Raw genomic sequence first — 16,946 nt, 5'->3', positions numbered from 1 at the left:
TGCACTAAGCATACACATAGTTGCCCCTGTAGATACCAGACCCAGCCAAATAGCAGCAACCACAGCAGGCAATGCAGCAGTATGTCTCACAACCTCCAGCAGACAGTTAACATGAACTCCTTTAACGGGACACCTAGTGGCACTATAACTCTGTTCCAAGGCGCAACAGTGGTGGGGGGAAACCCCTTCTCATTTCCCTTGACAAATACCTTCCCTGACTAGGAGAGTCCATGGAGAGCACTTGTGTACCTGTTCCTGTCGTGACCCTCTACCCAAAAGAGGAAACCTTGGTGTGGACAGAGATAGGAAAATAAACAGTTAATTTTTATGGTTGATTCGGGCGCTGAGAAATCATGCATCAGTGAAGGGGGCTTATCGTTATCTGGAAAAACTCTCCACACGCAGGGATTCTCTGGGGCTATTTCTATGGTTGCGTAAACTAAAGATTTGTATGTAAAGGTGGGGGGAAATGTAGTATGCCCCACCCTGTTATATTCTGAGAGTTCTCCTGTTAACTTGCTTGTCAGAGATCTGCTCAGCAAATTGAACATAACAATCATATTTAATGATCATGGCATTGCCTGAGCCACGCCAGGGATGTGTGCAATGAGAACGATGGTGATAATACACGCTATGGCACAAGAGGTGGTGGTGCGAGGAATACCCATTGTCCAAGAAATGTTCAAATATGGGATAACAGTGCTCGTAGAAGCAGTGACACAGATTGCCAAAGCCTGCTGGAGAGTGCCAACTGATTTTTATTTTCTGCCCTGTGGTGTCCCCAGAGTTGGTATAAGGCACAATACTGTCCCTAGACTTACAATGGTTGTTAGTGTCTGTGAAAAGAGTAGTTTTCCTCAGAACAGACAGAGAAGGGTTAAAGTGGCATACTGTATTGTGCATCGATCCCACCATACCCCTAAAGGAAGTGACAGATGCAGAACATTTTGAAGACAATGATAATGACAGGGAAATAATACTTGAGATTTGCATCCCCTGCTAAATAATGGTGCAATACAGAAGGGCCCCCAATGGCCATTGTGGCACCACCCCACTTCATCCAAGCTGACTTAGAGTATGTGCCCACATAACTGTGGACAACCAACCCACATGACGTATGGCGACTAACGGAAGTGACCCCAGTACAGATCACACTAAAAATTGGAGCAGTATTATGCTGAGTAAAACAGTACTCATTATCAAGGGAGGCAGAAGTGGGAATAAGAGACACAATACAAGCCCCACTACACCAAGGGATAATAGTTCCTTCCACCTCAACATGCAATACTGCCATATACCTTGTCAAAAAAACAACCGGGGGCAATTGGAGAATGAGCCAGGATCTCTGCCCACTTAATGATGGAGTACAGAAAGAGTTTCCTTTAGTTCCAAACCCTGCCACCATTTTGTGCAGTTTCCCTAAAGAATGAACCCACTTCACAGTGGTTGATTTGAAGAATGCCTTCTTTTCAATACCCTTGTACCCTGACTCACAGTACCTCACAGCCTTAACACATGGTGGGGAACGCTATGTACACACTTGTTTGCCCCATAGGTATTGCGAGAGCCCAAGCATATTCAACAGAATATTGTACAAAGACTTAGGAAACATCCATGTGCCCAGCATGGTCATCCAGTACGCGGACGGTGGGCAAAATTGTCATAAAGACTCCATTACCCTTCAAAAACTCTTGGCCCGCAAGCGGTACAAGGTTGACAAGCCCAAACTCCAATACTGCCAGCTTGAGGTACTCTACTTAGGACAGCTGATGTCAGAAAACAGCAAAAGAATAATACCAGACAGAGCAGCATCTGTGTACGCCACCCACAAACCTGTGATTGTGAAAGCCATGCAAAGGGTTGTGTAACTACTACAGGGCATGGATTCTGGACTATTGCAGCATACATACTATGCAGCATACACAAGACTGCTCCTACACGGTGTAACACTTACCTCTGGTGCCCTGCAGGAATGCCTGGTCTGGACTGTTCCAAAGCATTGCCCCCACTGGATAACTCTGCTATGGTGAATGCCCAAGCCACAACTTCCCCCAATGGTACGCTGAAGAACCAAAGCCCAGTGAACAGTGAATTGGGAGGAACCCGGTAGAACTCGGAGTCTCTGGTAAGATGTGCGAGGGGTCTGGTTGAAGACTTAGGGATAAATAAGTGACCCCCAGCTTTGTCCCCACCTCCCCCATGTGTCCCCTTTAGATAGGCTGGCTGGCACGCAGGTGATTGTGCTCACCATATTTGGATGAGGAAGGCGGGCTGGAGATGTCAGGTAAGCATCCGACTCCAGTTGCTTCACTGAGAGTATTGGTCCAGGCCAGCTGCGACGCAATGGATGATGAAGGTATGGAGGTCATCTCTGCACAACGCTGATTTGTCTTCCTGGAGGCTTTATCAGCTTGCGGCATGGAGCGCAACTTGTTTTGTGCTGTTTGTTCTTGTCGGGAGGTGCGGTGCACTTTAACAAGTCTCTTTCTCTTCCTTTCCACAGGTGCGGGTTGGCTGCTGCACGAAGAATGAGTGAAGTGGCTGATTGCTTATTCTGGTAAATTTGTTCTAAATGGGAAACTCAGATGGGAATTGACAGTTAACTTCAGTCTTTTACTATAGCTTTCTCGTTTTCAGGAGCTGCGATTGCTGCGGACCTCGATCGGCTATGGTTCCAAGTGAGTATCAAGACGGAGGCTGAAGTGGAACTCTTATAATGAAGTCTTCAGGTTAGTACGGCTGCTGGTGAGTCCAGGCGTGCACCGGTAAGCTACAGTCTCTGTGCATGTGGAAACAGGTGCGGTAAGCATTAGACTGCTCTGGTAGGTAGCAGAAGAAATGCTAAGCACAGGGGTGGTTTTATAGCCTTGGGCCACACCCTGTTAAGAGATCAGCAGGGATGTCAGATCTTCGGGTCTGCCGGGGGCCATCTTGAGTTTCATAACAGGTTCTCTCATGGCAGCCATGTTGTTGTTGGTCAAGGCAGCTCCTACTAAACGCCTGCGCGAGCCAACCACCCTGCATGTCCAGCTTCTCGGTACACTGCCATAGGAGGGTGTGCCTTGAGTCCTAGTGAATATGCTTTCTGTCCGTACTGGGATCATGACACAGAGTCTCAGAAAGAGAACCACAAACTAGAATGGAGACCGGACAGGGTACTCAATTTTAATGATTTGAAAGAAGTAGTTTAAACAGCCCCAATTCTTGCCACCACAGATCACAGACAATAATTCTATATATTCTCACATTCAAATGGCACACTCATGACCGCCGTGTTAACACAGAAAAGCACAATGGGCCACAAGCCATTGGCCTTTTAGAGCAGTACACTAGATTCAGTCATGCAAGGGCAGTTCACATGCGAACAAGCTCTTGCTGCAGCTGGCTTCATCATTGAAAAAAGCTCCACAATTGTATTGCGATGCTCAGGAACGTTGTACTTGGAGCTTTCTGCATTTGCAATCTTAGAGAGATCGAAGTCTACCTTGACCACACAAAGAGCACCAGCATACGAGATTATGATCTCAAGCCCAAATATTCATGTAGTGCGAGGCAAAACAGTAAATTCAGCCATGTTCCTAATGAAAGTGTGCACTAACAAAGACTTGCAGCAACACAACTGTGCCACATATGAAGGTGAAGAAGGTGGCATCGTGAAAGCGAAAGACAGCCCACTAGAGGAGGGGGAGGTACATGCTGTTGGCGGTTCAGCTATAATTGACCAGGACAATGGACAAAGACATACTTGTGCGGCAGTAATGTGCCTCGAAGGGGTAGAATATGAAACATTAGCAATGAAGAGTTTACCCATGCACTACTCAGCACAAGCATTGGAGCTTGGGGTGCTCATCGATGAGCTACACACATCACAAGGATGCCAATGACCATTTATTCAGACATGGCATACGTCAATATGACGGTGCATGCGAGTTGTCATGATGAAAAAGGAGAGGGTTCCACACAGCAGATGGTTCCCTGATACAACACGCCACACTTCCACACTGCTACAACCTTCTGTGGTAGCAGTCATGATGTGCGCCACCCAAACTGGTAACACTGATGAAATATCATTAGGAAACGCTGCAGTGGATGCTGCGGCCATCATGGTGGCCTATCTTCCTGTCCCAGTAGTTTCAGAATACGTCATAACTACACCATCCCATGATCCACAATCGACATCGTACACAGCGCTGCCCAACGTACAACTGATTGAACTACAGGGGTAAGCAACAGATGAGGAAAAATAACTATCATCCAGCATAGGGTGTAAACAGTCCCCCAAGAACCTACTTTGGATACAAGAATGCAATGTCAAGGCAGTAATGCCTATGGAGCTCTTGGCAATAGCATTTAATCAACTACACCACCCATCCTGCAGCTCCAAACTGCACATTGCAGCGAACATACAAGAAGACTGGTTCATACCAAACCTTCAAGAGCATCTCACAGATATGATTTTAACCTGCACCTCCTGCCAAACCTTCAGCACTGGCATGGCATCCCAGACAATACGATTGGGCCATTACGTGAGTTACACATTGATTACTCAGACTTGGGAGAAAGATGTACTGGTTCTCAGTACCTAATAGTTGTAGTGTGCCCTTTTTCACGATGGATTGAGGCTAGTCCTTATGCAAATGTGGATGCCAAATGGGCAGCTACATTTTTAGTGCACAAGTATTCCCTCGATGGGGAGTGTGCAACATACTTATATCTGACAATGGCACCCACCTCTTTAACCCTTTAAGTGCCATGGGTATTTCTCCCCAGTGCCAGAGCCTTTTTTGGTGATTTTGGTATGTGGCCATTCAATGGCTTGTAACTTTTTTGTTACATGAGATATCTCGGCCAAATTTGGCTCCTTTTTTTTCCCACATGTAGGCGGTTGTAACGCCACCCAGGAATCCCAGGTTGCTGTAGGGGGGTGAGAGAAAATAAGGAAAAAGTGCGAAAATTTTGGGTTTTTTCAAAAAATGCCAATAAAATGATGTACAAAGAAGCCTGTGGTTTTTTCCTTGTAAGAGCTAGGAACAAATGGTTTGCTGTGCTGAGTTCCCCAATGTGTTGGCTTTCAGGAACAGGTTGAGTGGAAATGGAAAAAAATTATTTTGATGGAGTTATCAACCGTTTTGTGAGAGGTAGGCGATTTTTGCCATTTTTGCCAATTGGACATGCATGGACGGAATGGAAGAAAAGGGCAGGAAAGCCAAATTGGAGGACAGAAAGGCATATATTTCTGAAAAGTAGACAAAATTCCAAGTTTAGGAAGGGGTGATTTGCATAGGTCAGGCAACAACTAGGTAGGGGAAACTGCCATCGAATGGGGGAAAAGCGGGAAAATGACTAAAAAAAAAGGAATGTGTTGGACATGGTTGGCTTGGTACGGCAATGGCTTCTATGAATTTTGAGAAAAGCAATGCTCCGCTACATTCCCCGACTCTTTCAGTTAGGAGAGCATACCAATTTTGTAGTGTTTTTACAAAACAAGCAATACCACAAGCCAAACACTGAGCCATGGTACACAGGAGTTTTATGCTCACGGCCTGACCAGACGCACGTAGCATGTGTAAATTGGGAAAACCAATGTGGTGAGGAACGGCAGCCATACATTTTTTGAAAGAGCACAGGCAGACCTTTTCAAGGGTAGGTGACTTGTGCAGGTTACAAAAGTGTATGGTGGCTAAAGTAGCGACTAAATGTAGGTCACATTTGGGAAAAGAAAGGGTTGTGAGACAAAGGGCACCAGCAAATGGGTCAAAACCTTATGAAAACCACACAAACACAACACATGGCCTACCGTCCCGGGTTCCCACAGGTGTCCCAATGAAAATGGGTGCACCTACCTGGCCGCCAAGGGGAAAGCCTAAAACACAAGTAACCCCAAGTCTGTTTTCAGAGGGAAATCTCAGACATTCTGCCGACCGGCACAACGTACAGATATGGGCCTCGGGTGTCCAAGCCACCGAGTAAAACAGGGAACCCCATGCATTTTCGAAAAGAGGACACCCGTGGGAATCCGCAGAGGTATGATTTGCGCACATCGCCCCAGAATTTTTTACCCAGACACCCATGCAAAGTCCGAAATTTGGGGAAAAAAACACATTTTCTGCACATTTCGCTCGACGCACCCATCGAAACACGCCCCAACAACACATGGCCTACCGTCACGCGTTCCCACAGGTGTCCCGATGAAAACGGTACCTCACATGTGTGGGTGCACCTACCTGGCCGCCAAGGGGAAAGCCTAAAACACAAGTAACCCCAAGTCTGTTTTCAGAGGGAAATCTCAGACATTCTGCCGACCGGCACAATGTACAGATATGGGCCTCGGGTGTCCAAGACACCGAGTAAAACAGGGAACCCCATGCATTTTCGAAAAGAGGACACCCGTGGGAATCCGCAGAGGTATGATTTGTGCACATCGCCCCAGATTTTTTTACCCAGACACCCCTGCAAAGTCTGAAATGTGGGGAAAAAAACACTTTTTCCGCACATTTAGCTCGACGCACCCATCGAAACACGCCCCCAACAACACATGGCCTACCGTCACGCGTTTCCACAGGTGTCCCGATGAAAACGGTACCTCACATTTGTGGGTGCACCTACCTGGCCGCCAAGGGGAAAGCCTAAAACACAAGTAACCCCAAGTCTGTTTTCAGAGGGAAATCTCAGACATTCTGCCGACCGGCACAACGAACAGATATGGGCCTCGGGTGTCCAAGCCACCGAGGAAAACAGGGAACCCCATGCATTTCCGAAAAGAGGACACCCGTGGGAATCCGCAGAGGTATGATTTGCGCACATCGCCCCAGAATTTTTTACCCAGACACCCCTGCAAAGTCCGAAATGTGGGGAAAAAAACGCTTTTTCCGCACATTTCGCTCAACGCACCCATCGAAACATACCCCCAACAACACATGGCCTACCGTCACGCGTTCCCACAGGTGTCCCGATGAAAACGGTACCTCACATGTGTGGGTGCACCTACCTGGCCGCCAAGGGGAAAGCCTAAAACACAAGTAACCCCAAGTCTGTTTTCAGAGGGAAGTCTCAGACATTCTGCCGACCGGCACAACGTACAGATATGGGCCTCGGGTGTCCAAGCCACTGAGGAAAACAGGGAACCCCATGCATTTCCGAAAAGAGGACACCCGTGGGAATCCGCAGAGGTATGATTTGCGCACATCGCCCCAGAATTTTTTACCCAGACACCCATGCAAAGTCCGAAATGTGGGGAAAAAAACGCTTTTTCCGCACATTTCGCTCAACGCACCCATCGAAACATACCCCCAACAACACATGGCCTACCGTCACGCGTTCCCACAGGTGTCCCGATGAAAACGGTACCTCACATGTGTGGGTGCACCTACCTGGCCGCCAAGGGGAAAGCCTAAAACACAAGTAACCCCAAGTCTGTTTTCAGAGGGAAGTCTCAGACATTCTGCCGACCGGCACAATGTACAGATATGGGCCTCGGGTGTCCAAGCCACCGAGGAAAACAGGGAACCCCATGCATTTTCGAAAAGAGGACACCCGTGGGAATCCGCAGAGGTATGATTTGCGCACATCGCCCCAGATTTTTTTACCCAGACACCCCAGCAAATTCCGAAATGTGGGGAAAAAAACGCTTTTTCCGCACATTTCGCTCGACGCACCCATCGAAACACGCCCCCAACAACACATGGCCTACTGTCACGCGTTCCCACAGGTGTTCCAATGAAAACGGTACCTCACATGTGTGGGTGCACCTACCTGGCCGCCAAGGGGAAAGCCTAAAACACAAGTATCCCCAAGTCTGTTTTCAGAGGGAAATCTCAGACATTCTGCCGACCGGCACAACGTACAGATATGGGCCTCGGGTGTCCAAGCCACCGAGGAAAACAGGGAACCCCATGCATTTCCGAAAAGAGGACACCCATGGGAATCTGCAGAGGTATGATTTGCGCACATCGCCCCAGAATTTTTTACCCAGACACCCCTGCAAAGTCCGAAATGTGGGGAAAAAATACGCTTTTTGCGCACATTTCGATCGACGCACCCATCGAAACACGCCCCCAACAACACATGGCCTACCGTCACGCTTTCCCACAGGTGTCCTGATGAAAACGGTACCTCACATGTGTGGGTGCACCTACCTGGCCGCCAAGGGGAAAGCCTAAAACACAAGTAACCCCAAGTCTTTTTTCAGAGGGAAATCTCAGACATTCTGCCGACCGGCACAACGTACAGATAAGGGCCTCGGGTGTCCAAGCCACCGAGGAAAACAGGGAACCCCATGCATTTTCGAAAAGAGGACACCCGTGGGAATCCGCAGAGGTATGATTTGCGCACATTGCCCCAGAATTTTTTACCCAGACACCCCTGCATATCCGAAATGTGGGGAAAAAAACGCTTTTTCCACACATTTCGCTCGACGCACCCATCGAAACACACCCACAACAACACATGGCCTACCGTCACGCGTTCCCACAGGTGTCCCGATGAAAACGGTACCTCACATGTGTGGGTGCACCTACCTGGCCGCCAAGGGGAAAGCCTAAAACACAAGTAACCCCAAGTCTGTTTTCAGAGGGAAATCTCAGACATTCTGCCGACCAGCACAACGTACAGATATGGGCCTCGGGTGTCCAAGCCACCAAGGAAAACAGGGAACCCCATGCATTTCCGAAAAGAGGACACCCGTGGGAATCCGCAGAGGTATGATTTGCGGACATCGCCCCAGAATTTTTTACCCAGACAGCCCCGCAAAGTCCGAAATGTGGGGAAAAAAACGCTTTTTCCGCACATTTCGCTCTACGCACCCATCGAAACACGCCCCCAACAACACATGGCCTACCGTCACGCGTTTCCACAGGTGTCCCGATGAAAACGGTACCTCACATGTGTGGGTGCACCTACCTAGCCGCCAAGGGGAAAGCCTAAAACACAAGTAACCCCAAGTCTGTTTTCAGAGGGAAATCTCAGACATTCTGCCGACCGGCACAACGTACAGATATGGGCCTCGGGTGTCCAAGCCACCGAGGAAAACAGGGAACCCCATGCATTTTTGAAAAGAGGACACCCGTGGGAATCCGCAGAGGTATGATTTGCGCACATCGCCCCAGATTTTTTTACCCAGACACCCCTGCAAAGTCCGAAATGTGGGGAAAAAAACGCTTTTTCCGCACATTTCGCTCGACGCACCCATCGAAACACGCCCCCAACAACACATGGCCTACCGTCACGCGTTCCCACAGGTGTCCCGATGAAAACGGTACCTCACATGTGTGGGTGCACCTACCTGGCCGCCAAGGGGAAAGCCTAAAACACAAGTAACCCCAAGTCTGTTTTCAGAGGGAAATCTCAGACATTCTGCCGACCGGCACAACGTACAGATATGGGCCTCGGGTGTCCAAGCCACCGAGGAAAACAGGAAACCCCATGCATTTTCGAAAAGAGGACACCCGTGGGAATCCGCAGAGGTATGATTTGCGCACATCGCCCCAGATTTTTTTACCCAGACACCCCTGCAAATTCCGAAATGTGGGGAAAAAAACGCTTTTTCCGCACATTTCGCTCGACTCACCCATCGAAACACGCCCCCAACAACACATGGCCTACTGTCACGCGTTCCCACAGGAGTCCCGATGAAAACGGTACCTCACATGTGTGGGTGCACCTACCTGGCCGCCAAGGGGAAAGCCTAAAACACAAGTAACCCCAAGTCTGTTTTCAGAGGGAAATCTCAGACATTCTGCCGACCGGCACAACGTACAGATATGGGCCTCGGGTGTCCAAGCCACCGAGGAAAACAGGGAACCCCATGCATTTCCGAAAAGAGGACACCCATGAGAATCCGCAGAGGTATGATTTGCGCACATCGCCCCAGAATTTTTTACCCAGACACCCCTGCAAAGTCCGAAATGTGGGGAAAAAATACGCTTTTTCCGCACATTTCGCTCGACGCACCCATAGAAACACGCCCCCAAGAACACATGGCCTACTGTCACGCGTTCCCACAGGTGTCCCGATGAAAACGGTACCTCACATGTGTGGGTGCACCTACCTGGCCGCCAAGGGGAAAGCCTAAAACACAAGTAACCCCAAGTCTTTTTTCAGAGGGAAATCTCAGACATTCTGCCGACCGGCACAACGTACAGATATGGGCCTCGGGTGTCCAAGCCACCGAGGAAAACAGGGAACCCCATGCATTTTCGAAAAGAGGACACCCGTGGGAATCCGCAGAGGTATGATTTGCGCACATTGCCCCAGAATTTTTTACCCAGACACCCCTGCATATCCGAAATGTGGGGAAAAAAATGCTTTTTCCACACATTTCGCTCGACGCACCCATCGAAACACACCCCCAACAACACATGGCCTACCGTCACGCGTTCCCACAGGTGTCCCAATGAAAACGGTACCTCACATGTGTGGGTGCACCTACCTGGCCGCCAAGGGGAAAGCCTAAAACACAAGTAACCCCAAGTCTGTTTTCAGAGGGAAATCTCAGACATTCTGCCGACCAGCACAACGTACAGATATGGGCCTCGGGTGTCCAAGCCACCAAGGAAAACAGGGAACCCCATGCATTTCCGAAAAGAGGACACCCGTGGGAATCCGCAGAGGTATGATTTGCGGACATCGCCCCAGAATTTTTTACCCAGACAGCCCCGCAAAGTCCGAAATGTGGGGAAAAAAACGCTTTTTCCGCACATTTCGCTCTACGCACCCATCGAAACACGCCCCCAACAACACATGGCCTACTGTCACGCGTTCCCACAGGTGTCCCGATGAAAACGGTACCTCACATGTGTGAGTGCACCTACCTGGCCGCCAAGGGGATAGCCTAAAACACAAGTAACCCCAAGTCTGTTTTCAGAGGGAAATCTCAGACATTCTGCCGACCGGCACAATGTACAGATATGGGCCTCGGGTGTCCAAGCCACCGAGGAAAACAGGGAACCCCATGCATTTCCGAAAAGAGGACACCCATGGGAATCCGCAGAGGTATGATTTGCGCACATCGCCCCAGAATTTTTTACCCAGACACCCCTGCAAAGTCCGAAATGTGGGGAAAAAAACGCTTTTTCCGCACATTTCGCTCGATGCACCCATCGAAACACGCCCCCAACAACACATGGCCTACCGTCACGCGTTCCCACAGGTGTCCCGATGAAAACGGTACCTCACATGTGTGGGTGCACCTACCTAGCCGCCAAGGGGAAAGCCTAAAACACAAGTAACCCCAAGTCTGTTTTCAGAGGGAAATCTCAGACATTTTGCCGACCGGCACAACGTACAGATATGGGCCTCGGGTGTCCAAGCCACCGAGGAAAACAGGGAACCCCATGCATTTTCGAAAAGAGGACACCCGTGGGAATCCACAGAGGTATGATTTGCGCACATCGCCCCAGATTTTTTTACCCAGGCACCCCTGCAAAGTCCGAAATGTGGGGAAAAAAACGCTTTTTCCGCACATTTCGCTCCACGCACCCATCGAAACACGCCCCCAACAACACATGGCCTACCGTCACGCGTTCCCACAGGTGTCCCGATGAAAATGGTACCTCACATGTGTAGGTGCACCTACCTGGCCGCCAAGGGGAAAGCCTAAAACACAAGTAACCCCAAGTCTGTTTTCAGAGGGAAATCTCAGACATTCTGCCGACCGGCACAACGTACAGATATGGGCCTCGGGTGTCCAAGCCACCGAGGAAAACAGGGAACCCCATGCATTTTCGAAAAGAGGACACCCGTGGGAATCCGCAGAGGTATGATTTGCGCACATTGCCCCAGAATTTTTTACCCAGACACCCCTGCAAAGTCCGAAATGTGGGGAAAAAAACGCTTTTTCCACACATTTCGCTCGACGCACCCATCGAAACACGCCCCCAACAACACATAGCCTACCGTCACGCGTTCCCACAGGTGTCCCGATGAAAACGGTACCTCACATGTGTGGGTGCACCTACCTGGCCGCCAAGGGGAAAGCCTAAAACACAAGTAACCCCAAGTCTGTTTTCAGAGGGAAATCTCAGACATTCTGCCGACCGGCACAACGTACAGATATGGGCCTCGGGTGTCCAAGCCACCGAGGAAAACGGGGAACCCCATGCATTTTCGAAAAGAGGACACCCGTGGGAATCTGCAGAGGTATGATTTGCGCACATCGCCCCTGAATTTTTTACCCAGACAGCCCCGCAAAGTCCGAAATGTAGGGAAAAAAACGCTTTTTCCGCACATTTCGCTCGACGCACCCATCGAAACACGCCCCCAACAACACATGGCCTACCGTCACGCGTTTCCACAGGTGTCCCGATGAAAACGGTACCTCACATGCGTGGGTGCACCTACCTGGCTGGCAAGGGGCAAGCCGAAAACGCAAGCAACCCCCAGTCTGTTTGCAGAGGGGAATCTCAGCCATTCTGCCGACCGGCACAACATACAGATATGGGCCTCGGGTGTCCAAGCCACCAAGGAAAACAGGGAGCCCCATGCATTTCCGAAAAGAGGACACCCGTGGGAATCCGCAGAGGTATGATTTGCGCACATCGCCCCAGAATATATTACCCAGACACCCACGCAAAGTCTGAAATGTGCCCCGGACTTTGCGGGGGTGTCTGTGAGGTACCGTTTTCATCGGGACACCTGTGGGAACGCGGGACGGTAGGCCATGTGTTGTTGGGGGCGTGTTTCGATGGGTGCGTCGAGCGAAATGTGCGGAAAAAGCGTTTTTTCCCCACATTTCGGACTTTGCAGGGCTGTCTGGGTAATAAATTCTGGGCCGATGTGCGCAAATCATACCTCTGCGGATTCCCACGGGTGTCCTCTTTTCGGAAATGCATGGGGTTCCTGTTTTTCTTGGTGGCTGAAGCACCCCAGGCCTAAATCTGTCGGTTGCCTCCCCAAACTCTTTGGGGGGGATAGCAGTGTTTTAGGCTTTCCCCTTGGCGGCCAGGTAGGTGCACCCACACATGTGAGGTACCGTTTTCAGCGGGACACCTGTGGGAACGCGGGACGGTAGGCCATGTGTTGTTGGGGGCGTGTTTCGATGGGTGCGTCGAACGAAATGTGCGGAAAATGCGTTTTTTCCCCACATTTCGGACTTTGCGGGGGGGTCTGGGTAATAAATTCTGGGGCGATGTGCGCAAATCATACCTCTGCGGATTCCCACGGGTGTCCTCTTTTCGGAAATGCATGGGGCTCCCTGTTTTCCTTGGTGGCTTGGACACCCGAGGCCCATATCTTTATGTTGTGCCGGTCGGCAGAATGGCTGAGATTCCCCTCTGCAAACAGACTGGGGGTTGCTTGCGTTTTCGGCTTGCCCCTTTCTAGCCAGGTAGGTGCACCCACACATGCGAGGTACCTTTTTCGTCGGGACACCTGTGGGAATGCGGGACGGTAGGCCATGTGTTGTTGGGGACGTGTTTCGATGGGTGCGTCGAGCGAAATGTGCGGAAAAAGCGTTTTTTCCCCACATTTCAGACTTTGCAGGGCTGTCTGGGTAATAAATTCTGGGCCGATGTGCGCAAATCATACCTCTGCGGATTCCCACGGGTGTCCTCTTTTCGGAAATGCATGGGGGTTCCTGTTTTTCTTGGTGGCTGAAGCACCCCAGGCCTAAATCTGTCGGTTGCCTCCCCAAACCCTTTGGGGGGGATAGCAGTGTTTTAGGCTTTCCCCTTGGCGACCAGGTAGGTGCACCCACACATGTGAGGTACCATTTTCATCGGGACACCTGTGGGAACGCGGGACAGTAGGCCATGTGTTGTTGGGGGCGTGTTTCGATGGGTGCGTCGAGCGAAATGTGCGGAAAATGCATTTTTTTCCCCACATTTCGGACTTTGCGGGGGTGTCTGGGTAATAAATTCTGGGGCGATGTGCGCAAATCATACCTCTGCGGATTCCCACCGGTGTCCTCTTTTCGGAAATGCATGGGGTTCCCTGTTTTCCTCGGTGGCTTGGACACCCGAGGCCCATATCTGTATGTTGTGCCGGTCGGCAGAATGGCTGAGATTCCCCTCTGCAAACAGACTGGGGGTTGCTTGCGTTTTCGGCTTGCCCCTTTCTAGCCAGGTAGGTGCACCCACACATGCGAGGTACCTTTTTCGTCGGGACACCTGTGGGAACACGAGAAGGTATGACATCTGCTGTTGGCGATGTGTTTCGGTGAGTGGACACAGGGAAATTTCTCGGAAATTGGCCGGAAATGAAGACAATTCTCAGAAATTTCGCTCTGGCCACCCACCGAAACACACCGCCAACAACACGTGGCCTACCTTCCCGCGTCCCCACACGTGTCCCGATGAAAACGGTACCTCACATGTGTGGGTGCACCTACCGGGGGCGCAAAAGGAAAAGGGTAACCGACTGGGAACCCCAAGCCATTCGCCACTGCCCATTTTGTTCATGTGGGCAACCTACAGATTTGGGCCTAGGGTGTCGCAGCCAGCAAGGGAAACAGGGAACCCCATGCATTTCCCAAAAGAGGACACCCGTGGGAATCCACAGAGGTCTGCCTTGCGCAAATTGCCCCAGTTTTTATTAGCCACAATCCCCGACAAAGTGTGATATTTGGTGGGGAAAAAACACAATGTTCACTTTGTCTGGGGTTCTGGGTAATAAATTCTGGCCCGCTTCGCGCAAATCAGACCTCTGTGCTTTCCCACGGGTGTCCTCTTTTGGGAAATGCATGGGGTTCCCTGTTTTCCTTGCTGGCTTCGACACCCTAGGCCCAAATCTGTAGGTTGCCCACATGAACAAATTGTGCTGTGGCGAAAGGCTTGGGTTTACCAGCGGGTTACCCTTTTCCTTTTGCGCCCCCGGTAGGTGCACCCACACATGCGAGGTACCTTTTTCGTTGGGACACCTGTGGGAACACGAGAAGGTATGACATCTGCTGTTGGCGATGTGTTTCGGTGAGTGGACACAGGGAAATGTCTCGGAAATTGGCCGGAAATGAAGACAATTCTCAGACATTTCGCTCTGGCCACCCACCGAAACACACCGCCAACAACACGTGGCCTATCTTCCCGCGTCCCCACACGTGTCCCGATGAAAACGGTACCTCACATGTGTGGGTGCACCTACCGGGGGCGCAAAAGGAAAAGGGTAACCGACTGGGAACCCCAAGCCATTCGCCACTGCCCATTTTGTTCATGTGGGCAACCTACAGATTTGGGCCTAGGGTGTCGCAGCCAGCAAGGGAAACAGGGAACCCCATGCATTTCCCAAAAGAGGACACCCGTGGGAATCCACAGAGGTCTGCCTTGCGCAAATTGCCCCAGTTTTTATTAGCCACAATCCCCGACAAAGTGTGATATTTGGTGGGGAAAAAACACAATGTTCACTTTGGCTGGGGTTCTGGGTAATAAATTCTGGCCCGCTTCGCGCAAATCAGACCTCTGTGCTTTCCCACGGGTGTCCTCTTTTGGGAAATGCATGGGATTCCCTGTTTTCCTTGCTGGCTTCGACACCCTAGGCCCAAATCTGTAGGTTGCCCACATGAACAAATTGTGCTGTGGCGAAAGGCTTGGGGTTACCAGCGGGTTACCCTTTTCCTTTTGCGCCCCTGGTAGGTGCACCCACACATGCGAGGTACCTTTTTCGTCGGGACACCTGTGGGAACACGAGAAGGTATGACATCTGCTGTTGGCGACGTGTTTCGGTGAGTGGACACAGGGAAATGTCTCTGAAATTGGCCGTAAATTAAGACAATTCTCAGACATTTCGCTCTGGCCACCCACCGAAACACACCGCCAACAACACGTGGCCTACCTTCCCGCGTCCCCACACGTGTCCCAATGAAAACGGTACCTCACATGTGTGGGTGCACCTACCGGGGGCGCAAAAGGAAAAGGGTAACCGACTGAGAACCCCAAGCCATTCTCCACTGCCCATTTTGTTCATGTGGGCAACCTACAGATTTGGGCCTAGGGTGTGGAAGCCAGCAAGGAAAACAGGGAACCCCATGCATTTCCCAAAAGAGGACACCCGTGGGAATCCACAGAGGTCTGACTTACGCAAATCGGCCCAGAATGTAATACCCAGAACCACCAGCAAAGACCCACATGGGAGAAGGGTGCCCAAGGCCAGGGATATTACCGCCGACTTTGCTGGAGCCCTGGCTGCCCTGCGTTACAGCTTCTCCCCACCAAGGAGTCCCGGCAGTGTGCCAATACCTCCCCGAAGGGAAAAGCTGTAATGCAGCCCAGCCGCAACTCCAGGACAGTTGGAGGTGATCTGCCCAGACGGGCCATTCCCACCCACACCACCAACAATCCAGCCCCAGTCTCACCCACCCCACTGACAGTGGGCCCTAACCATAGAATAATAAAAAACAGTACTCACATAACATTGCAGCTGCTCGGGTAGAAAAAGCTGTAAACAAAACAAAGAACATGTGTTACCTACGGTCACACCAGCAAAATGTAGCCCTCCCCGGGGCAGATAAGGGGGGGGGCTGTCCTGCACTCCTCCCTGGGCTCAGGCGTCCGTTCCTAGGAGCAGATATCTGGTCCCAGGAAGGGCTGCATGACTTGGCACCCACTCCATTGCGGGTGGGGGGGAGGGGTCAATGCCCCATCCCATTAGAAAATTCCCTGACCCTTTGGGGTGCCCCACCGCCCCCCCCTAAAAAGCGTTCCACCATTTTCATTTTTTTCCTTTGGTAACCCAACTCCCCTTGGTGCAGAGGGTCACATTGGTGTGCCAATCTGGCGCCGGGGTGCCCAAACCTTACTGCCCCACCCACTGGGGGGGCCTGTCCCACCATTTTTGGGGGCCCTCTCCCCCCTCACCCCAAATGGCTGGTGGGGGCACCTCATGCAGGCCTCCCCGGGCCTCCTACAAACAGCTGCGTGAGGTACACCCCACCTCCATTTGGGGTGGGGGGAGAGGGCCACCACAAAAGGTGGGGCAGGACCCCCCATAGATGGGACAGTAGGGTTTGGGCACCCTGGGGG

The sequence above is a fragment of the Ambystoma mexicanum genome, chromosome 10 (genome assembly GCF_040938575.1).
Source record: "Ambystoma mexicanum isolate Mex_15411 chromosome 10, UKY_AmexF1_1, whole genome shotgun sequence".
NCBI classification, from domain to species: Eukaryota; Metazoa; Chordata; class Amphibia; order Caudata; family Ambystomatidae; genus Ambystoma; species Ambystoma mexicanum.
This window is presented reverse-complemented; position numbering follows the sequence as displayed.